The sequence below is a fragment of the Protopterus annectens genome, chromosome 8.part0, assembly GCF_019279795.1.
Source record: "Protopterus annectens isolate FY-2018-M chromosome 8.part0, PAN1.0, whole genome shotgun sequence".
Taxonomy (NCBI): domain Eukaryota; kingdom Metazoa; phylum Chordata; order Ceratodontiformes; family Protopteridae; genus Protopterus; species Protopterus annectens.
In genome coordinates this window covers 772,962,335-772,986,784 of record NC_056741.1, presented here as the reverse complement: position 1 = coordinate 772,986,784, position 24,450 = coordinate 772,962,335, and positions in this window count along the sequence as shown.

Sequence of the window (24,450 nt, the reverse complement as noted above, 5' to 3'; positions counted from 1 at the left end):
TACAACTTTGGAAACTGAAATAAACAAGCTAGACAAACAAATTAAGGATAGTATGAGACAAGATCAAGTAAAAATTTGAAGAAAATTTTATATAAAGATATTGAGCATAACAGGAAACCTTTTTATAGATACATAAAATGTGCAAGGAGTAAAGACATACAAATTGATAAACTGTATGTAGATTCTAACATTTATTCTCAGACACAACAGATTATAAACATATCTACAAAATCTTATGGAAAACAGTTTGGCTCCACAAAGAGTGTGATAAGTCATATTGTGACATCCAGGTAACCGCAGATACTGGAATCATATTAGAATATATTGAAAAAGAACTGCACAAACTGAATCCAAACAAAGCACAGGGAGGAGACAGAATTAATAATAATGACCTGAGTACACTTCAGCAAGAACTTACAGTATGGTTTTAAAAAGAATCTCCAATCATATTTAGATATGTTACCAATACATGTAACTCCGTACGAATTGCAGAAAGAGTCATTACTAGACACATTGCGGGTGAAGTGTGAAGAGCACTTCTGGCTGTCATTAAAGATTGAAACAATACTAATTTCATGAACTTTAATTGTACTTTGACTTAGGAATGGGGACCATTCCCATCATGGTATTAGAAACCCAAAAGGTTTGAGAAATTAAAAAGTGAAATAGCATATATCTATTATTTACTAGATCATATAAATATGGAGAGATTCCTCAAGATTGAAGACGTGCTTATTAAACATGCCTTTAAGGGAAAGGAGAGTAGGACAAACCCGGAGTCATATAGACCCATAAGTCTACTTGCATGTTGTGGAAAAATAATGGAGAAGGTAATATTGGATAAGTTATTGTCAGAATTGGATAGGTTGGGACTTGAAACCATATATCATCATGCATATGTTGAAAATAGATCTACTACCACCTGTAACATGATGTTCTATAACAATATAATAATAGCTATGAATGAAACATTGTGGTGTGATGTAATTTATATAGATTTAACCAGCATTTGACAGGGTCATACAGAAAATACTGATCAATAAATTAGAACATAGATGTACTCCTGATAAGATGGATAGCTGCATGGCTTACAAATAGAACATGGACAGCATCATACAGCAACTGGACAGGTGAAATTCTTGGTTATAGTCAGGGTGTCCCACAGGGCTCTGTTCTAGGCTCTTACTTGTTTAGATTGTATCTTTCAGACCTAATGTTTTCATCTGATGTGTTCTACAGTTTATATGCAGATGACCTGAAACTGTACAAACTGATTACATGTGTTACAGATAAGGCATGTCTGCAAAATAACTTGACTAAATTGACTATTTGGGCAGAGGGGAATAGTAAGCTGATAGATCAAAAATAAGCATATGAGATTTGGGAGACATAAACTGAAGGGTGAATATTTAATACAGCACACAGTGATTGAAACTGTAGATTAATTTAAGGACTTGGGTATATGGATAGATCCAGCTTTGAGTTTTTCTAATCATATCAACCAATTGGTTAATGATACTTATAGAACTATAGGTTGTATAAAAAGATTTTAAAGTCTAGGAAATCAGAAATGATGAAGTCATTGTTTGTTAGTTACATTAGACCCAAAATTGAGTATGGAATAATAATATGGAAAACTTATAAGAAAACTAGCATGAGTAAACTGGAAAAGTACAGTGGAAATATAACAAGGGTATCCATGGATGTGAACATTTAAGTTATTATGAAAAACTAAAATATCTGAACTTGTACAGTGCCTCTTATAGATATCTAAGAGGAGATCCTATTCAGGTATATAGGGCATTTAGAGACAACTACCTCTGGGAATGTTTGGGGTTATCAAAAAGTAGTAAAGAATCATCAGACAACCTGTGTAGAAGATTCTATAGGAATGAGAAGTGTACCAGTTGGTTCTCTGAGACAGCAGCCGATGAATTGAACAGATTACCAAATTAAATTAAAGCATGTCCTCCCTGTGGTCGAGTGGTCTCCTAAAGACATGCGTGAATGGGCATGCCTTCGCTGAAGGTTGGGCGTCGGGCTGGCAACTCGGCACCATAAAAAAATCTACTGCCATTCATTAGCAGGCCGGAGTTCTGTTGTGGCGATCCCTAACTGGGAAAAGCTGAAAAGACAAACAACAATAACCAAATTAAATTAAAGCAAGTACTAGTTTAGATATTTTTGAGAACAGCCTTGGCAATTACTATGGGAACACATGTTTTGGTATATTGGCAGGCTAGAAGGGCATTAATACCCATGCTTAAAGTATGTGTATGTATGCATGTATGTGGATTTTCTTTTTTTAAATTATTGGTGCCACTAGTATGTTGATCATGTAGTCTGGTATCCTGTGTAGTAAACTGCTTCAAAATTTTTATGTGATGAACAGGGAGAGTTTAGAAAATTTTGCAAAGGGGTAAATCAAGCCTGAACATAGGAATATACTTCTAAAACAGGTATAGCATGTGAAGAAGTAAATCAAGCCTGAAAATAGAAACATACCTCCAAAAATGAATATATGATGTGAAGGAGTAAATCATGCCTGAAAATAGGTTATGTACATTCAAATAGAGTGTAATTGAGAAATGTGATAGTAACAACACATTCCATCTTGCTAGCTGCTGCCAACATGGCTCCCATGCAAAAGAGATTTAGTTTGGGACCAGTTAAGACAGAACACAATGTGACACTGTCTCTCAAGCTGGAGGGGGCTTCATAAATGAGCATGTGAAAATGACAGGCCACTAATGCAGATGCAGAAAACAGTATATGTCTGTGTCTTTGATGCTGCATTAACAAACCTTTTTTTTTTTTTTTTTTTTTTTTTACAAAGAACACATCTGCTTCACATACATTCATTTTGTTTGGCTGTAGCCATAATTCTATTTATGATGTAGTACAGTTTGAAGTGCACTGGAATATATTTTAATGGCCTTAATATAGCTTGTATACAGCCTCAGGGTTTATTCTTTCAGCCTTTATTTCAGTGTAACTCTTCTAGGACATTGCTTCTTCACTACTTCTGAGTTACCACTAGAAACACACATTGGCATCTATTGTATTATACCCAGTTTCTAAAGAAATAAAAATGCAATAAATAGCATTGTAATGGGGATGTCATACACATAAAATGCTTTATCGCTATAATTTGCATTAAGTGCTACACATACAATCAGTCAGGCACATCTACTTGGAAAGTGGACTGTGAAAACTTTGCATTTTGATTGCTGTAGTTTCCCAAGTATGATAAAAGAAACTTGTTTGCTAGGCATTTTACTTTTACTTTTTTCCTAACAATTAAAATGAGCATTATTTTAAGCAATATCCTATTACAGATATTAATTTGGTGCATAACAGTAAGAAATATATAGCTATATTCAGAGAAACAAAAAAAAGGTTGATGCTGCACTACGCAGCTCAGGGAAAATGGGCCATTTTGATGTACCATTGGCCATCACTGGCCACTATGTAATACTACTGACATCTATTACATTTTATGCATCTGAAAGAATGAGTCATTGCAGTCAGAGGAAACCATAAACTACTTAGCATTAACATCTGAGACTAACAGGTTTATTGTGTTATAAACAAAAACCCTTTATCTGTTTCATGCTACAATGTTTCCAACACTTCTCATTCCTTTGTGATCCTATTAAAAAATTCTGGTTTGTGTCTGTGTACAGAACTCAAACTAGACCCAGTTTTGCTTGACAACAGTGAGACTGCCAAATCCCAGTGCCAGCAGCCCGACTTATTTAGTTAGGTTAGTTTGTTTTTGCCTTGTTTATAAATAACTATCTCAAAAGATGGTTGGACTTTAGTGGTAATACTACTCCATGACAGTACTATAATAATAAAAAGCTTATATATTTTTATATGGGTTTTTTTTTTGTCTTTCTGCAGGTCCAGTTTATAATATCTGTAGTATACTCTAGTGCATGCTTTGCTATAACATCATAGCACTTGTATAATTTGTCATTGTAGAGCATAGCCTGTTGTGGGTTATTCCTTAATTTTGGACTGAAAACTTAAAAAGCCTGTAGTGTATTATGGCTTAGTTTTTAACTGGTAAATTAAAATGCTGTTTCCATATTAAGTAATGTATTCATTCAGTGTGATATCCTAGCATCCCAAACCAAGTGAAAGCAACTACTCACAAAATCCACTTCAACATATAAAGATACTGTGAAGATCTCACATTCTGAGTGAAGACACAAATCCAAGCTGCAGAGCTGTTGCTTATGAAATGTATTCAGCTGAAATGTACATTAATGACTGCCCCCTTATAAAAAAACACAAAACAGCTCATTCAGTTTTGAAGTGGCACATCTTTGGTATGTTGCAACAATAATTACCATATACAGTGGTGCGGACAAAGTGAAATCTGTTTATGTTCTTATGTGCCACTTGATCCTGTTTTATACCAATGTGCCATTATATAATTGTAGCACTGAAATCCAGAATCAAAGTCTGATTTATCACACAGCACATACAATCAAAATTCCAGTCTTCCATGCAGCATGGTTTATTTATTTATTTAACATTTGTTTACTGGGAAAGTCTAACTGGGACAGAGCCCATTTTCAGTAGAGGCTCGGAGAGAAATGCTCCAGATACATATCTTTCGAATGTAGGAGGAAACCAGAGCACCCAGAGGAAGCCCACGTGAACACAGGGAGGACATGCAAACTCTGCACAGAAGGCACCCCAGCCGCAAATCAAACCAGAGAAACTCTTGCTGTGAGGTAACAACACTAACCGCTGCACCACTGTGTTGCCCATAGTAACACTAGAAACCACAGTACAAGTGGCACATTAAAATTGGATACCACAGCTTTGGTCAACTTTATGTACTCCACGCAAGTGGTTTTAGTGTCACCTGATGGCATCAGACAAAAATATGCTTGACAAGCTGTATTTTATACAAACAAATTAAATGCATAAAGAAGAACAGTAATGTAATTTAGCAAAATGATTATGCATATTATATGGTACATTGTGGTCTGAAGTGCAAAAAAGAAAAGAAAAAGGTTTTGTTTTGAACTGAAATCATCCTCAAGCCTTGGTGGCTACCTTCACATAGTGGGCCCATTGTTTACTAAATCCCACCAAGATGAAACTGATATATATAGATTGTCATATATGCCATGGAAAAAAAATAGAAAAAAAATGGAAAACCTGGGTACACTCGTCCCAGGGTAAAAAATGTTTGCTGCTAATAAACCGGTGTTGGCTTGGACTTCGTCTTCCTGATTCTCTGTTGTGGTTTTGTTGTGGTTCCTGGTTCCAGGGTAAAAAAGTGCCCAGAGCTGGCAAAAATACTAGGTCCAGAGCTGGTGGAATGACTAGTGCAAAGTCCTTCAAGGATGATGGAGATCTTGCTGCTGCTGTGTTAGGCCCTGATCCAACAGATGATCTAAGAGCCCCCACTGTGGCAATAACAAGGAATAGGCCACAGAGGCTTAAGAACTGGTTAACCAGGCAAGATGCCTAGAAATGGAGAAATGGGTACTTGAGGGAAAAAAAGAAATTATGTTTTGTTTTTCTATGCAACTCACCCAGGGTTCCTGAAAAGGGGATACACTGCAAGAGCAAAAGAGAAGAGAAAATCACTGAACTAGAAAAATGGCAACTTTACAGATTCTAATTTAATGTCATTAATTGACCGAATAAAAACAAACAATATGTCGATAAAAAACATTGAGTGAGATGGAAAAGGAAGCAAAAATTAAGTGTTAAAGAGAAAAAGAAAAATGTCCACAGGTATTTGCAACATTAAAGAAAGTGTAATGGACTTGAGAGAAGAAGTGAGACCTCATATGGTGCATTTCATATGCAGGAAAGAAATCAACGTTAACTAATAATCGTAAAGCAAAGCAAAACTATTTGAAAATACTTTTAGGCAAAGGCACCCAAACATGGTAAATGTTACAAAAAAGAGAACAGTAGCATGGAAGTCTAATGCAGTGGCAAGTAAGCAACTTGATACAGATATGGAGGAAATTTGAAATTAAGTGATATATCAGTTATGAAGTGAAGATTTTGAATGAGAATCCCAGATGCAAATGCCACTTCAGAATGGGGGTTCATTAAAACAGGTACAACTTGAAGATGTGACAGAAGAAGTAGAACAATGCAGTGGTAGAGAAAATCACTTGTTAATTCAGTTAAATATGGAAAGCAGTAAAGATGTTTCACAAAACAAAATGCCACCATTATTTTAAAAACAATATATATTCCACATGCAGACAGAAAAAGTAGGAAACACAAACTCTCAATTAGAAAGAAAATAATTTAAGAGAAAACCTACTAGATTTGAAATAAATGGATAAACATAATGATATGTAAGAGACAGATGTTGCTAAAGGGGAATAAGACACAGAGTGACAAAAAATGAATAAGCCAAATTAATAAATTAATTGCAACCATAAAGAAGAAGCCACATGATATAACAGAAATTAACAGAATACATTATTGTGCATCAAAACTAATAGCAGACAAAGTATTACCAAGAAAGCATAAATTAGTAAAGTAAACAAAAGGAGTAAATAAATCACCGCCATGGAAGCACCAACTACAAATAATTATGAAACAGTTAAGAAAAGAAGCATCATTATTGGAAGCATACAGAAAAGGAATTCAATGTGAAAAATGTTAGAAAAGTGAATGAGCTAAAACAACAATGCAGCATAAAAACAGATCAGGGTTTGTGTTACACTACCTCTAACAATAAATGAAAAATCTCTGTGCAGACTGAAAAATTTGGAGATATACTAAGAAATATAAAGAAGGAATAACCCCTTAAAATATGCAGAAAGCTAGGAAAGAAAACTGCAGTAGCTGATATATCACCAAGAACAGACAAAATTAATGCATTTTGGTGAAATATCTATGAGGACCCTGTTGAGCAGAAGAAAGAGGCTGAATCCATAAAAAAAGTAAAAAAAAAAACAATTAAGAAATTTTGATACAAAATATATGGACTTTAATGAAGTAACTGCCACTGAGACTGAGATAAAGTTAAGAAAGGCTCAGAAATGGAAAATGCCAGATCTAGATGCTGTACCTAACTTTTGGTTAAAGGTATAAACATTGTTGCACTGTGATTTAGCCTTGAATAAAAACAACTTATATGTACAACCTGAAATAACAATGGAAAAAAACATACTGATACCTAAAGTGAACCTGCAAATCATCCTAAGAACTATTGACCAATAACCGGTCTCCCAACCGTATAAGTTATATACAAGAAGTGATGCAGAAAAAGTATATAATTGTTTCAATAAAAAATCAATCATGGCCATAGAACAGAAAAGGAATAAAAGAGATCCAAATGGAACAAAGGGTCATGTTTTGTTAAACAAAGTCATAATGGAGACCTGTAAAAAGAATATGACTCTCAGTAAGGCATGGGTAGAGTACAAAAAATGTATTTGATAGCATTCCTCAATCCTGGATTATGGAATGCTTACAAACATACAAGATTCATTACACATTAGAAAATTGTATTGTAGTTACTATGAAGAAATGGCAAACTACTTTGTTGAACCACAAAAAGGATAAATTGCTATCCAGGAAGTGAAAATCAAGCATCAAATATTTCAAGGTTTTTTTTGTCACTTTACAGTTTTGTCTTGCTCTCTGTACATTAAGATGTTTACACAACAGCTTAGGTCACTGATTCAATCTGATTCCAAGAAAATCATCAAGTCAAAGGATATTGCATCTACTTTTTGTGGATGATCTAAAATTGTATAGTTCATCAGATATACACCTGAAACAGCAGCTACAAGCTGTTAAAACCTTCTTAGATGACACAGGAATATCATTTGTTCTCAACAAATACACAAAAGTGAGATGGAAGAGGAAAACTGAAGATATGAGAAAATATAAAACATGGGGAGAAATATGATATAAAAGATTTGGAACAAGAAGGATTATACAAATATCTTGGAACAGATAAAGGGTGAGCGATACAGCATGAAAAAATGACAACAAAGCTCAGTAAGGAATATTTTAAAAGACTAAAATTACTACCAAAAACTGCTTTGACATCTAGGAATAAAGTTCAAGGTTTAAATCAACTTGCACTTCCTCTTTTTACTTACAACTTGATGGTTGATTGCCCACTAAAAGAGCTGGATAAGCTTGTTATGAAAATAAGAAAATTGCTTCATGCCCATCAAATGATATACAAGAATTAGTGTTTACAAAGATTATATATCCCACGGTCTGAAGGATGGATGGACCTCCTTGAAACTAACTATACATATAGGTCAGTGATTGTGGGACTGCACACATATTTATTGACATTATCAGATCGAAACATATTGAAAGTTGTAAAACATGAACAAGATGAGTCTAAGATGACCGATTTGATTATATTAACAGAAGCCTTTAGGAAACAAGTAGGCATCAAAACCCAACCAAATGTGAATAAAATCAGGTGGCAACTGAAACTGAGAAAAAGCAAAAGACTACAAAGAACAGGCTGAACAAAAAAAAGAAAAGACAAATAAAAACACCACAGATATATCAAGAAGTATTGAGATCTACTGGAGAACTGCATGTTGACCAAGAGTTGCTAGGTGAATTTAAACCAAAAGATGAAAGGCTACTATTGAAAGGCCAAGACAATGAATTATGTACTAGATGGTTTGCAAAATCCATAGATGGGGTAGGAGATACAGACAAATGTATGTTTTGTGGTACAGAACTAGACACAGACATTTTTTTGCAGGCTACGATACACTCATGCTTGAAAGGTTGTATACTCAAAGAATAACAATGTGGCAAGGTTGTTACACCAAAGACTTAAACATTACAACAATGAGGCAGCTGAGAGACACTGGAAACATGAACCACAAAGAATTATTAAAAATAATGAATTAGAACATGGAATCATCCTACACCAGCAGATAAGAAAGTAGACGTAAACAGAACAGATATTGTTGTTTAAGAGAAAAAGACAGAAATAGCATTGATTATTGAAATTAGTCATCCAGTTACTACAGTGTCTTATGAACTAAAATGAATACATTTTTTAAATATCAAGACTTGCAAGCAGAAACTGGGGCAATGTGGAATAAGGATAAACAGATAGTTCCAGTTGTAGTAGGAACAACTGGGCTAATAAAAAGAATTGTCAAACATATCTAAATATGCTACCAATAACAGTAGCCCCTTATGAACTGCAAAAAGAAGCAATTCTGAGTACATTGCGGGTGCTGAGAAGAGCATTTGTATCAAATGTCAAAGACTGAAGCAAAAGTGATTTCCTGAACTTTAATTATGGTCTGACCTAGGAATGGGGTCCAGTCCCATCAAGGTATGTAAATTCTAAGCATTTGCAGAAATTAAACCAAGACATTGTGAAGTTCTGTTTAACGTAACTGCAATGACAAACTTTTCTTTCAATAAATAAAAATCAGAAAATAAATAGTATACCTCAGTTAACAATCCAGAAGCTTGAAACATCACCAGTATTATTCAGTTTTTTACAAATTGGGACAGCAAGTATGGAACTACAGGGAAAAACGGCACTTCTCGAGCATCAAAGTTACTGGCTAAGACTCCTTAAAACTCAGAAAAAAGAACCACAAACTGTAGCCAATCTCCATTGAGACTTTAAAATAATCAAACACTTATAACTTGTTTAGAAATTGGCACTTCTTTATTGAAAAATAAAAAAATATTAAATAAATGAGTGCTTTTGCCATTAGCAGAGCTTTAACAGATCGCAGCTTATAAACTTGTTGCTCAAGAAGTACCAGTTTCCCTGTGGTTTAATTTATATATATATATTATTTTTTTTCTGTTCTTCTCTTTCTTTTCTTTCAGGTACAAGGAATAAGTGCAGCATTTGTCCAGTGAAACCAGGGGCTAGTGAAGTGATTTCTTGGTGAGTAAGTTCTGTCTCATATGTAAATGTAAATATGTATATGTAGGGGGAATTTTTTCAGCATCCTTTTCTGCACTTTAATATTGACTTTAACTTTTATGCTGACTACAGGGCTAAAAACGTAGTATATTTCAGCTTCTGTAAGATGTGTTATGCCTATTACATTGGTAAAATCAATCACATGCTGAAAGGTAGGATGCTGGAGCACTATAGGGATATACATAATATTAAAGAAACTAGCGCTTTGGCACAACATATTTCAAAAGAAAGTTTGAATCATAGTTTTAGTTTCTTTGTATTAAAAGCTTTAGATGAAGGTAAGAGGTGAGGAGACTTTAAAAATATAACAGAAGTGGCAGAACAAAAATGGATAATTAAACTTCAGGCAGCTAGACCTCCAGGACTGAATGCAAAAGTCTCCTTAAAATCCTTTCTGAAAGAGAGACCCTTGAAGCACTAAAGTGAGATGAATTATTTTATTATCTTAAGGAAATTGATTTTAACTTTATGTGCATGACACTGTGTCTTTAATATGTTAATTGATTTGTGATGTCACTAATTGAAATGTTTTTAAATGATACTGTATTTATGAGAGTGCATGTCTGATGAAGCGGTGAATACCATGAAAGTGCTAACATCTTTATTAAATTTTCATTTTTTTTGTTTACCTGCTGTGAGTAACCAAGTTATTTTTACTATTTTTCCACTTATTGTTACCTATATTGGTTAAGCTGCAAGTGAGCCATTTTCTTCAATTCATTTAGCACATGCAAGACTCTGGCCTTCCTGAAACTGACTATCACCATCCCCCCAACAAAAGCATTTGATTCCTCAGAAGGTATTGGTTACAAAAATTCACTACAGTTTATAACAATGTATTTTCAGTTGCACAACATTCCCTTATTTTACCAAAGACATATATAGCATTTCTGTCTTTTTGTTGTTGTTGTTGTTGTTGTTGCAGGATGGATACCTTCTCTATTTTGCAGCCAGAATTTTAACATAACTATTTCCTTATTGTCCTTGCCTTTACATGCATTTACAGTTACATGTTCCATTTCCTAATAACAGTGTTAAGGAGTACAAGATAAAACGCAGGATGGGGGAAGGTGCTTGCGTAACCGCAGCTGTAAGGGAAAGCCTATTAAGAAGTAATATATATTACAGTCCTTTAAAGCACAATACACACACATTCAGGTTCAATATCCCATTCTTTTTTTCTCTTATTTTTTCACAAGTGCTGAGGAAATAGAATATCACTGGGAGACGTACCAACAGAGGGTGGAGAGATTAGTCTCACAACCCAGTAAGTATGGGTTTATATCAGGAAGGAAATAAGGGATTGATGTATAAAATAAAAATAGAATTAAACTGAATAATTATGCAACCACAGAGTTCAACCTGTCAGGCTGTCATACTTACAGTTTTAGTAAGTGGTCAATAAATGTATTCAGCCAGGTTTCTGGAATTTTACTACACTGAATAAGTCATGTGAGCAGGATTAGAGTATTACACAGATGAATAATTTTGAAGAGAAAACATACAAGACCCCGAACCAGTGGACCTGGTTGAGGTTTCAGTTGAGAGAGCTATGGAGAAGTGTTGGGAACCTTATGAATCCGTCCTCCAGTTGGTGCAAAACTCAATGTCATGGTCAGCTGTGACCACCAAGCCACCAGAAGCCTCGAACTCTTCAACATCAGGGTCACCCCACACAGGTCCATCAAGCCAGGAGGATATCTGAGACTGTCCAGACAGGGCTGGCACTAATTCCATGGCCCTCTTTCCCTTCCTTTTCTGTCTGACTGCCATCTATATGTCTTGTTCCCTCCTGCTACTCTCAACCCACATAGTATTCATGTATGTCTTGTCTGTTTTTCATGGTTATGTGTTAAATAAATCCTTGACTCTTCCCTAAACCTCTCTCCTGCACACTCGGCCCTTGTTCCATCCCCAACTTCCCTTATTAAAAAAAAATAAAAAAATTAGAGTCTGCCCCCACAAAAAGAAAAAAAAATATTACCCATCCTTCAAAACCTATTACAGCCAAGTGGCCTCCAGGCATTTCTGCAGTTATGCCATCAAGTATTGCTTATTCATATTTGCATTAATAATTCCAAACCCATGCTATATACAAGGTGTGACAAGAGGATGTACTGCCAGCCATGCCAGGTAGAAGTAGGGCAGTGGACATATGACTTCTGCCAGTACAGCTAGCTGGAATTTTGTAAATAATTGCATGTCATTAGTATATCAAACTGATTTGTACAGATGCTTGTGCTAAAAATCTATTTGTGAGATTTGCTTGTGTTAATTGTGTTAAAATGTATCAACAGTGTACCCTGCTGAAATAAAGAGAAATGTACATGTATTATCGTATCTGAATTAAATGTATATGTTTTAATAGAGGACACTGGCACAGCAATGGTTAACCAGCTGGCTTATTTTAAGAAAAATTAGGGAAATGTTAAATCATTGAACAGCACCCCACAGGGCTAAGTAGGCCCGGAGATGGTAGATCTGTGAGCAGCTATCATCTTTTAACTAAAGTCCTGTCTCAAACTTCAAAAGGAGATATTGTGGGAACCTAGAGTCAGGTGACCAGTTGAGATCATTGTGCAAGTCATCTTGGATATTATATTTTACAAGGAGTAATCTCAGAGAATAGAGTATTCTGTTTGGAAGACTGACATGAAAGACTACTCACGTACTTCATCTTGCCTTGCCCAAGTAAGTTATTAGGGAACAGTATAATTCTCTTAGATTCAGTCAGGAATATAGTGAAGCTTAGTTTAGAGATTTTTTTCCTTTATTTGTATGAGTCTGTCCATCAATGTTGTTTTCAATATTTTCTGTGATTTGAACTCTGTAGTTTACTGTGGATATATATTTATTATTTTCTTGTTCTTTTATTATTTATTATTAAATATATAACTTTTCATTCTGTCTGGTCCTTTTTAGAAAGTATTAACCTTTGAGAGTATATATATTTATTTGGTGACACTGTGTGGGCCACTCCAGAAGGCCTAGCCATCTTGGTGAACTACTACCATTTATATTAGTATTAATATCACACAGTATAATTGGACACCCTTTGTTAAGGGTCTTAGAGTAGCTGATTAAGGAGAGTCTGGCGGCAGTGAATCTACCTTATAGTCTGGGCAGAGGGGGCACAGCTAGTAAACCCTGTGCAGTTTTTCCAGTGTGTGTGTGTGTGTGTGTGTGTGTGTGTGTGTGTGTGTGTGGTGTGTGCGTCTGTGTGTGTGTGTGAAAATTAAATCTTAAAAAGCATGTGTGTGTCTCAGCTACTTGGGGCAGGGACGCGAAGCACTGGGTTTATAGAGAGGGTGCTAGAGGACTTGGCTTGGACACTCGGCTAAGGACCTAAACCTACAGCTGTACCAGTGGGGAGTCTTATTGGGAATCTGGAAGGAGACAGACATAGAGACATCCAGACCCCAGGCTGAGTGTTTTCCCTGTGTGCACTTGAGGGAAATTGTACTTGATGCAGAGACATCTGCATCTGGAAATACTGAGTGCATCCATTTGTATTCCAAGTGCATGTCCCTCTCCAGTGTCAGTGGCGAGGATTCAGGCTCCTTGATTACTGGCCCAGAGTGGGGATGACACATACTGGTGACTATCACATATTGGCAGCAGTGGTGGGCATCATACAAGGTATCATAAGATTTCATCTTAAAGCATACACAATGGCAAACACAATTGTATTAATAATTGACCTGTGTCTAATGCATCTAAAGATGTATTGAAATTTGTTTGCATACTGTTTATTTGTATTGTAATAATTTTCATATTTCTGTAAATAGTTTAGCATTACAACATTCAGATAGAACTGCATAGCCTCATTATGAAATCTCACAGCTATGTGAAGAAAATCCTGCTGGCATTATGTCTTGCTTAAATGGTTACTCAGATAGCATAAGCTGTTTATACAACATTATAAAATTAATATTCACTGCCATTATTTTGGCTTATAAAATCCACTTTAAAGCATTGAACTGAATGAACATCAATAATGTTAAGATTAATTTATCCTGAATAGTCTGCCATTTACAGTTTTCTAAAACACTTATGGTTCCGGAGGTATGAATATTTGTTTGAACTGCAAGGTGAAAAATTCATTTTTTAAAGGCTCAAGCCACACCCACTGGGAGTTAAAAGTATACACTCAAGAGAGCTATACTGGAGGGAATGAATTAATGTGCTACTTTTGTGTTTTCCTTATTTTACCAACTATTCTATCTTCCTCCTTTCCAGCCTTATAAAAGCCACAATCCATATAAGGACACCTTCAGAGTGAAAAAAGTCTTTAAAAAAGGTTTGATGAGCTCCAGGCCACTGGCAGTGAGCCATAACCAGAGCAAAATCAACCAGAATATCCCTACAGATCTGCACAGCTTATTCATCATAGTTACTTGCCGAAAATAGACAACAGCATTTATGAATTGCTATACTGATTTTTCAGCATGTAACTAAATTCTCATCTTGTCAATTTACACCAGTGCAGATGTGCCAAAATATACTGGGCATTCCCTCCCAAAGGTGAGAAGTTGTAAACCCAATGCCGCTTCTTTGCACTTTGATGATTTAAATATAGCAGCAGCATCGGTCAAAGACTCCCTTTATGCATCTGTGAATCATGGAACTATGAATACCACCTTTATGATTCATAACTCTTGGGAAACCCTCTGAACACCATTACCATACTATCCAAAGTGCCAAGTGGCTTTCAGCGGTTGCTAGAATCAGTTACATACTTAACACTGCTGCTTGCAAGATTTTTAAAGAATGCTACTGTCCTCCGCTTGATAATACATGAATTGTTCATAGTGCAGCTTATTTTCTTCATAATATCACCAATCTCAGACTTCACAAGCCACATTTTTTTTTAGATTCTTGTCAAAGATCCTTTCACCAACTTATCCCAGCAACTTGGCATAGTGTCCCCAAGTAACTATATGACCATAACAATGCATTGTTTGTCTTGCCATTGTAGCTTGCCTGGAGTGACAACACTTATTGGCTACATTTTTAAACAAAAGGAAATTGTCTGTACACCAACAGAGAAAACAACATTTGCACATAATTTTACTAAAGTTTGTTTTCTGTTGTGGTAAGGGTATTATTTAGTTATTATTATTAATTTTTTATTTATTTTTTTTTTATTTCTTATTTTTTGCTTTAACTAAACAGCTTGTAGACCTGAAATTCTATTGGCTGCAAGTTGTAGTATCTCATTTGTCTGGCTTCTTATAGCATCTGTATTGATTTTTTTATCAAGCCCTACTACCCGTTGCCTTCCATGGTTTTAAAAGACAGTATCTCTAGCTTCTGCCCCTTATGATAATCTGACTACCAAAGTCCCTCACTTCCCTCTTTCATTACTATTGCCAGTTGTGTAAGATGTTTAAGTTCTTTTTCCCATCCATTGTTTCATATAGATTTATAATACTTTATTTAAACACTTTTATTGAATTATCACTTCTGACATAGGCAAACTTAAATGTATACAAAAGAATTCAAACCATATTAACAAGTTTATATTTACAATCATTATAATCACATATATTATGTAACATATATTCTAAGCCACAGTATATAAATTATTCAGTGACTGCCTTCTCTTAAACCTCATTCCTTCTGCAAAATATTTTCTTCATGAATTGTTCCAAAAATGTTTATTTTTAAACAAGAAACATCTGTATTAAATTATCACTTATGACATAGGCAGTCATAGAGTTATAAAAATGAAAACAAACCATACTGACATATTTTTAGTTGCAAACATTATACATCACTTATAATCTATCCAGACCTTGTCAGTCAAACATTACATAACTCATTCAAATCCCACCTTATTTTAAACCTCATTCCTCCTGTAAAACATTCTGCATGCATTGGGTCCACCACTCACATTTTTTCTATGTATGTTTTTCTATGCCTACCCTTTTCTAAACATCAGGTTGCCAGTTGTTTTACCTCTGTTACTATATTCACTACTTCTAGTACAGTTGGCCAACACACTGAGTTCCATTTTCTAGTAATTGCTTTTTTGGCAGCCTCCATTATTAGACTCAGCAAGGCCTTACTATGTCTAGGCAATTCCAATTCTGTATCATAGCTCAAAAAATTCCTTTGTTTTACCAATTTGCTCACCCAGTTTTTCTGATAGTGGAGTCTGCAGGGAATTTTGAAAGTCTGGCAATTCATTACACTCCTAAAAAATATGTTCCCAATTATCTCTTTCTTCCCCATCACACCTCCAACATTTGCTATCTACCTGAGGAAAATTTATTTGGAATCTACTTGGGGTATAAAAATACTTATGTAAACACTTCAAAGCAAAGATCCTAAATCTTCTAGACTTTGTTGCATATTCGGAGTCGTACATATACATTGTTTCTTTATGAATTGCTTATCCAACCCTTTCTAACCTCCTCTGATTGATTCTTATAGTTATCATGCAGTATTTTATATGCTCTGCTAATCATCCATTTTTAACAGCAGCTTAAGTGATAGATTCTACTACAAACTCTACCAGTACTGGTATTTTGCTTAGGATCCCCCTATTTCTTTCTCTTTGCCTATACTCTGATATCAATCCTTGATAGGTAAGGCAATCTCTAGCATGCAGTCCAATTAAATTATTGGCCTCTTCCTTTTCTATTACCTTTCCATCTCTAATTATTTGCTCCCAATACCTTGGTTCCTTTGCCAGTTTTCTCTGGTAAATTCCAGATCCCGCTTGTCTATTGCCTGTATCCCTAATTGCAGTCATCCCTATTGGCAGAATCTCCTTTCTCCAGTCCGATGTTGGCTTAGTTCTTAAATCCTTTCTGATACTTTATGAATATAATATAATATTTAGTATGATTATTGTTATTCTCCTTAAAGATCTGCATACAAAATTTCAGTCTTTCCTTGTTTCTTACACTCCCTCCATGCTTCATCATCATCCCTTTCCACTTTGAATTATAGCTTTCTGCTTGGGCTATGTATAGGAGCCTTAACTGTGTAGCTCTGAAAAAAACATTCAAATCAGGTAATCCTAAACAATATTGTTCTCTTAGAAGGATCAGCTTATGCCACTGGGTTATTGCCATCTTCCCCTTCCAAATAAAATCATTCAACTCTTTATTAATTGCTATCCACACCATATCCTGTGGTTGATAAAAATATGTCTGACCTGTGTATAACACTAAAGGGACTAAAAACATTTTGACAGCTTGTATCTTGCTATCCATATTTATAAACAGAGCTTCCATTTTCTCAGTTTTTGTATTATCTTTTGTTTAGTCTCTTCCCACATATCCTTAGTTGCCATAACAGAATCCTTTTTAATCCATACTCCTAAGTACTTCATTTTATCATGCCCCTATAAATATGGGTATTGCTGAACCAATTCACGTGTGGGTATATAGTTTACAGCTATTGCCTTTGTTTTATCTTCATTAATTTTGTAGTCTCAAAAGACTTGAAACTGTCTCAAAATGTTCCACAGCACTGAACTGTTCTTTTCTGGTTTTATGAGGTGTAAAATAATATCATCTGCAAATAAAGCCAGCTTTTTGACTATCATACTAATTATATCCGTGAATTTTTTAATCCCTTATTTTCTTTGCTAATGGTCCTAAATATAGCATAAAAAAACAAAGGGGAAAGAGGACAGCCTTGCCTGGTTCCTGTGCTGAAAATAACTTATCAGAGAGGAACCCACCCACTTTAATTTTCACCTCCAATCCCTAATATATCCTAATCAACCTTATAATTTTATTAAGGAATGTAAATGCTTCCTTTGCCACACTTACTCTGTTGAATGCTTTCTCTGCATCAAGACCCACCAACAACACTAGCATTTTCTTACATTCTGTTCCTCTCTTGATCATCATTGTTTTATTGATGTTGTCAAATGTTTGCTTCCCCTCCACAAAGCCACATTGATACATATCTATCAATGTTGGCATCACCTTTGCCATGTTTTTAGCCATTATAGACATAAACACTTTACAATTACGGTTTAGAATTGAAATGAGCCTATGTGAAGCTGGATCTGATGGGTCTTTACCATATTTAGGTATTACAGCTACCGCTACTTTCTTCCAGGATGTTGGTTCTCCTCCTCCTCTTAAAATACTGTTAAAACAAAACCTTCCAGATCTTTATAAGTTTCTTCCTTTCTTCCATCTGTTCTTGGGGATTTTCCTGTAGATTGGCTGTACATCATCATTTTAATCTCATCTCCTCCTATCCTAACTGTTAGCAATTAAGCCTCATCTACCTCTCACCTTGGCATGTTTAATTCTTCCATAAACATTTACATTTGTATCTTTTCTTGGTTTCCATATTTTTCTGGTTTATACAGATTTTCATAAACTTTCTAAAATATTTTTAGTATCTATACAGGATCTCTGGTTATCTTCCTTGTTATAGGCTCACTAACCTTAATGACAACCCTTTCTACTTTCTGTTGCCTGAGTCATTGTGCTAAAAGTATTTTTGGTCTGGAGTTCTTATTAAAAAAACAGTTTCTTAACAGCAGTCTTTCCAAACTCATGCATATTATCAAGGTAATCCTCTATTTTCTGTTTAGCATTCTGCAATTGCTCCACTTCTTGTCATGTGAGATCCCCCTATTTTGCAATACTTTAACCTTTTATTCAATCTAAATAATTCTTGTTACTTCTTAACCATATCGCTCTTTCTTTTATTTCCACCCTATTTTTAAACTCATTTTAATGGTATCCCATTCCCTAGCTATATTTTCAGAAAAAGTTTCTATCCTCTCTAATAACTCCAGAATAACTTCCACTACCCATTCCTTAAATTCCTCTCTTTTTTAACAGATAGGTGGGAAAGCACCAGTGCCTCATATCTATTTCATTATCCTACATTTTTATTTTAGTTATTATTGACACATAATCTGAAATAATTCATGGATACATATCAAAACTTCCAATTAAATGCACATTTCCTGTGAAATATAATTTCTGTCTAGCCTAGCCGAGTTTTTGTACCTTGGGGAATAATATGTAAATTCACTCCAAACTACTGCATACATTTCTTCAAAAATCTATCCTTTTTATTGTATTTTTTCCTTTCTGGGCCCCCAGATGCATCTTCATGGCTGCAAATCAAATTCCAGTCCCCACCTATAAGTAATATTCCTTGCTGAAAGCTGATTTCTCTTAGATTTCTTAAGATCCATTATAGCAGTGGAATATAAATACATGCCAGTGTAATCCTCCTCCATTGCCAGCAGCCCATTAGTACTACAAATCTACCATTATCTTTTTCATATTTTATCACTATGGGAGCTTGTAATTAATATAAGTGCTCCATATTTCCTTTGCCCCAGATATTCCACTGAATAGCCATCCTGAAACCCTTTCTTTATCAAATTCACATGTTCAGTTCTTTCCAAAAATGTCTGCTGTAGCAAACCTATTTGCACTCTGAATTTTTTAATATAGTTCACTACTCTTTCTTTTTATATGTGGCTGTGAGACCATTCACATTTAAATATAAAAATAGAAAGTGTAGTCATTATGTTAAGAAGTTATTATTCCCATCTGTTATGTGCAACAACTTTTTAAATGTCTAGTTTAAGCATTATGTTACATTCATACACTGAGGTTTGGCAGGTTGATCTTTTATACAGTTGTTTCTTGTCATATCTATTTGATCCTATGCCACATCTTACAGAACTCTTTGTTTTAGTGAAAACTGTCAAAAATAAAACATCCCCCAGAACACCCCTAAGACATATTAACTTAATACTAGCACACAAAACTATGTACACTTTCAAATATTGAAGTTTAACCCTCCTAATAGGAACAATCTGTCCCAGACTGACATCCACACTTACAGATTTGGATTAACCTGTAAGGAAGGTTATCCATGGTAAGATGCATGGTATAGCCTGTGCTTTTACTTCCACTAAGTGTTGTCTGATTTTGTCTTATCTTTATGCTTTTTCCAGATTAGAAAAACATTTGAATGCTTTCAAAAACATTAGCTCCTAGCCTTTGAAAGAAATAAGTATTCTGTTTTCATTGCCTCTTATCAGATTGTCTCCATAGAAACATAAGACCCAGATGTGCAGTTGCCTCTACTACAAACACTCGTTTATTTGATAGAGGAAAACTTGTTATTATATTCAGTGTTCTTGCTTATTCATTTGCTTCCCCTTAAACCTTGTTACTAGATCAAACCAAAGGCCTTAATCCAGTCATTCCTCTATGCAATAGTAAGAAAAAGTATATTGATTTTTCTTCTATCATGCTTTTTGTCCAGACTTTTCTTCTCTTTTTACATTGCAGCACCTAGATTTCTTAAAATTGAACAAGGAGAAAGAAAGAAGTAGAAAAAAAATAAGGGCACCTATTTACTTTAGTATCCATATTACTAGGAAATAAGTAAGATAGCTTTACTTTATAGCATGCAGGTTATGTCATGCATTATAAAAATACTACTGTTGAGAATAAAAATTAGTTTTTACTTACAGTTAACTCTTTCCTTCCTCTTCTCTCCTAAATGTTATTCCAGACATTAAAGATATGAAGTAGGACTATGCTTTGGAGTCCCCTACAAATTTATCAAAGTCAAAGAAGAGGAGTATTTCCAGGTTTCTTGTTCTGTCATGTTTCACAAATATAATTAATGCTTTGTAAGCCCACATTTATTTGTCAATTTCAGAGTTGCTAGTTTTCTTCCTGTTGAACTCCATCTCCCAGATCTAGTCTCTGCTTCTTTTCCAATGTACTACTGGTTCTTGTAGTCAACTCTTGTGCTTTTTTCTGTCTCTCAAGCATTTTATTTTCAAGCACTGGAAAAGGTTTCACTGGCACAGTTTATCTATGGGCTTTATTACCAAAAGAGCAAGAAGGAGATTTTATTTCTGTTTGATAGCTCACTTTTTGTTGTACAAACTTTTATATTTTATCCTTAGCATGTTCTGCATCAAAATATGATTTTTACCCTCCAGGAAAGAATATTATGAGAGTAGCTGGATACAGCAGTTTGAATCTCAAACCTGCTTCTTGACATTCAATGATTACTGGAATAAATTTACTCCTCTTCTGCTTGGTGTATAGCGAGTAATCATTTTCCACAAACACTCTACTCTCTTTTACTTTTAGTATTTTGTCTTTTTGCCATAGTTTTGTCAGAATCAACTTTTTCTACTGGTAGGATTGCATATTTACTATTAAAGGTCTTGACTGATTTCTTAGCCAGGTTTGGGACATATACATGATGTGTCTTTCAATTAACAACTCCTGCTGTGGAATACCAGTCCAGGTGCTTATTTGTGCTTTCATAAAATTAATACAGTCTTTTCCTTCCAGCTTCTCTTGTACAGCAGAAAATCTCAAGTTTTCCCTATGTGCTCTGTATTCTAATTCTACTATCTTTTGAAACATCTCTTGTTAAGCAGTCCCAGCTCTTTCTTCATTCAACCTTTGATTTGCAGTTTTATCACCTCATCTGAATATTTGTTTAAAGCTTCTTCCATTTTTTTCCAGCATTTTGTTATTTGAGTTGATATACTCCTTCAGTGTTTCATTTATTTTAATCAGCTCTGAGTACATTTGATTTATTTTTTGTCTAGATTACTGGAAGTCAGTTCTTGCACCTAAGCTGCAGATTGCACTACTTTTTGCTGAACAGCTGCAGAATTCTTCCCAGTCAGTGTTTTCTCTTAACCTTTTGTGAGTGATTTTCTTTCATGTTCTCTGAATTTCTTTTTTGTTGGCATCCAGGCAGTGCACTTATTAGCCAGTTACTGAAATTTACCCAAAAGGCAAGTTCACTGGCTCTCTTTTCTGAGTTTCATTTTTCACACTGGGAGATCTGAAATTAAGCTGTTACTCAATGTGCATCTTGGAAGTTCCTAAAGGTTCATAATACTGAGTGCCCATCCAGCAAACCAGTATTGCTCTTGAGTAACCTTGCCTATTACAAACTGTCTCTGAAAACTCCTCCCAGTTTCATGCTATCTGCTTATACTGATGGGAACTGGTAGAACAAATTGGAAGGTTCCTCCCCTTGGACTGTAAAGATTCATGTTACTTTTCTTCTTATCTTCCTGCCTGCCTTGTGTACAGTGTACTGCCTAGAAAATTTACCTTTTTCCATATTTCTTTTTAAAATATGTTCATCCTAGTGTTGTGCTACATAGACACTTCCTACAATTTCAGTTTTTCTCCATTGTAGCCATCTTCTATAATAAAGAGTTTTCTGGTTACTTTGTTGTTTGTTTGTAGTTTTTGTACTTTGGAATCACTCTTTGTGATTTTACAATAAGAAAGCTTAGGTTTGCACTGAAGTGGCAGTAGAGGGGAGCCTGATCTGTTCTGATCTTGGGAATGACAGAGTAAAGCTCTGAGTATGTTTTCTGAAATGGAAGTGGGCCATTTTCTCTGCTTGGTCAGTTTATGTCTTGGCTCTCGTACACAGAGCTTACAAATACTTGGCTTCCATGCCACTGACTACTGAGTGTTTTGCTTCAAGCCATCATAGCACAGGTAAATAATGTAGATTGATATTTTCCACTTTTCTTTAAGACTGCTAAGCACCTTTTTTACTTTGCATCAATGGGCCTCAATAATATCCCAGAAAAGCCTCCTTAATAGCATAAACATGAACTGTCAGGCCCACTTGAATCAGCATTTAATCACAACTGCCAAAAAGGTTTTGTGGCAATCAGATGGAGAGCTATAATGGTTATCCCCCTGCACAAGGGCAGGTCATCCACAGACCCAGGGAATTATTGAACCATAAGTCTGACTAATCTAATATGTTAAGCTATGGAAAGAATAATCATGAATATGTTAAATAAAGACATAGGAAACATTCAGACATTGTATCCAACTCAATTTGGGTTCATCAAGAACAGGTCATGTCTACTCAACCTGGTGGACTTCTTCAAGAAGGTCACCAAAGCAATGGATGAAGGCAAAATGGTGCATACTGCATACCTTCACTTGGCAAATGCATTTAACACAGTACTCCACTCTGACATTGCAGACAAGCTCCCTAAATTATGTATAAATTCCTACATCACCCACTGAATAGCCCAGCTGGCTCACAGATAGAACCCAAGAAGTTAGAACAGGGAAGTCTTAAGTCCACAAAAAGGACAGACACTATTGGAGTGCCTTAGGGCTCAGTGCTGGAGCCACTTCTGTTTGGCATCTACTTCTCAGAAGTCAAAACTAATATGAAAGGCCTCTAGCTGATGAAGTTTGCAGATAATTGCAAATTAAGTACATTCAATTAATCCCTCCAAGACACAAATACACTCCTAGAAGGCCTCACACAGACTAATAACTGCTGCCAAAGTTATGGTCTAAAACCCAATGCCAAGAAGTGTATAATAATAGCTTTTGGAAAGATAGCCACCCTTGCAAATTATGACATTGATAATACACCCCTAAAAGTTGACCCAGAAGTCAAGGATTTTAATGTCAACATCAATTTGGCCTTTGAATATCATTTGTCTACTGTAGTAATGAAATCATTCTGTGTTGCACAACTTGTAAACAAGGGGATAGCTTCTAGCTCCAAAGATGTCATTGTTTTGTTGTGCTCAGACCTCATAAGACCAATCAATGAGTTCTGTACCCCCTTTGGCATATGCCTAATCAGGCATACACAGCTGTTGTGCCCACAGAGGCTCCTCACAAATCCTATATGCCTCAAACCCTTGTCCTTAAACTCAGTCTCCTACAACCTGCTCAGAGGTGGCCTATGCCTGGCCTACAAGGCATTCTCTGATGCAGTATTAATGAAATTCTTGCACATCCACAAAACAAATGGCAAAATAAAATCCAATCCAGGGACCTAAATCTCATCTGCAACATAAATAAGACATGCTGGAGGGACAGCTATACATCTCAGTGGCTGCCCTTCTCTATGACAGACTTTCACTCTGTGTGAAGCAAAGTTTTTCAATGCACTTATGGAAGTGAAACTTGGATCAATGGATGGGGAACCATAAATATACCCCTGATCTGAAACCTATGTCTCTAATAGAAACAGGAAGTTTGTAAATGCTCACCCAGTCATGCCTAAGTCATATATACCACCCCCTACAAAACCTATGAGATCAAAACCTGTATAATATTATGGGATAGTATGGGCTTAAACATGTCCGTTAACATCATTAGCCCAATATTCTTTTATGCTACTATGATAACAAAATCTTATCTATTACAGGAATACAAATGCAATTGTTTTAAAGATATGGTTTAATTTTACTTCAGACTTACATCTTACTATTTTTGCTCACGTAGTTGCCTCATGTTGAGGAATAACACATTTGACAAAGATGTTTAGTTTAATTCTCTGTGTTTTTCTGTAAAATTTTGCTTAAATCTAAGCAAATTTTATTTAAGAATATATATGCATCCTCATTTTTTGGGGTATTTGCTTGACTATGTACATTGTTAGAAATGTGATAATCTGTACTGTTTAATCCCTATCCACTTACACTGTTTTACTTGTATACACTGATTATCATTCAC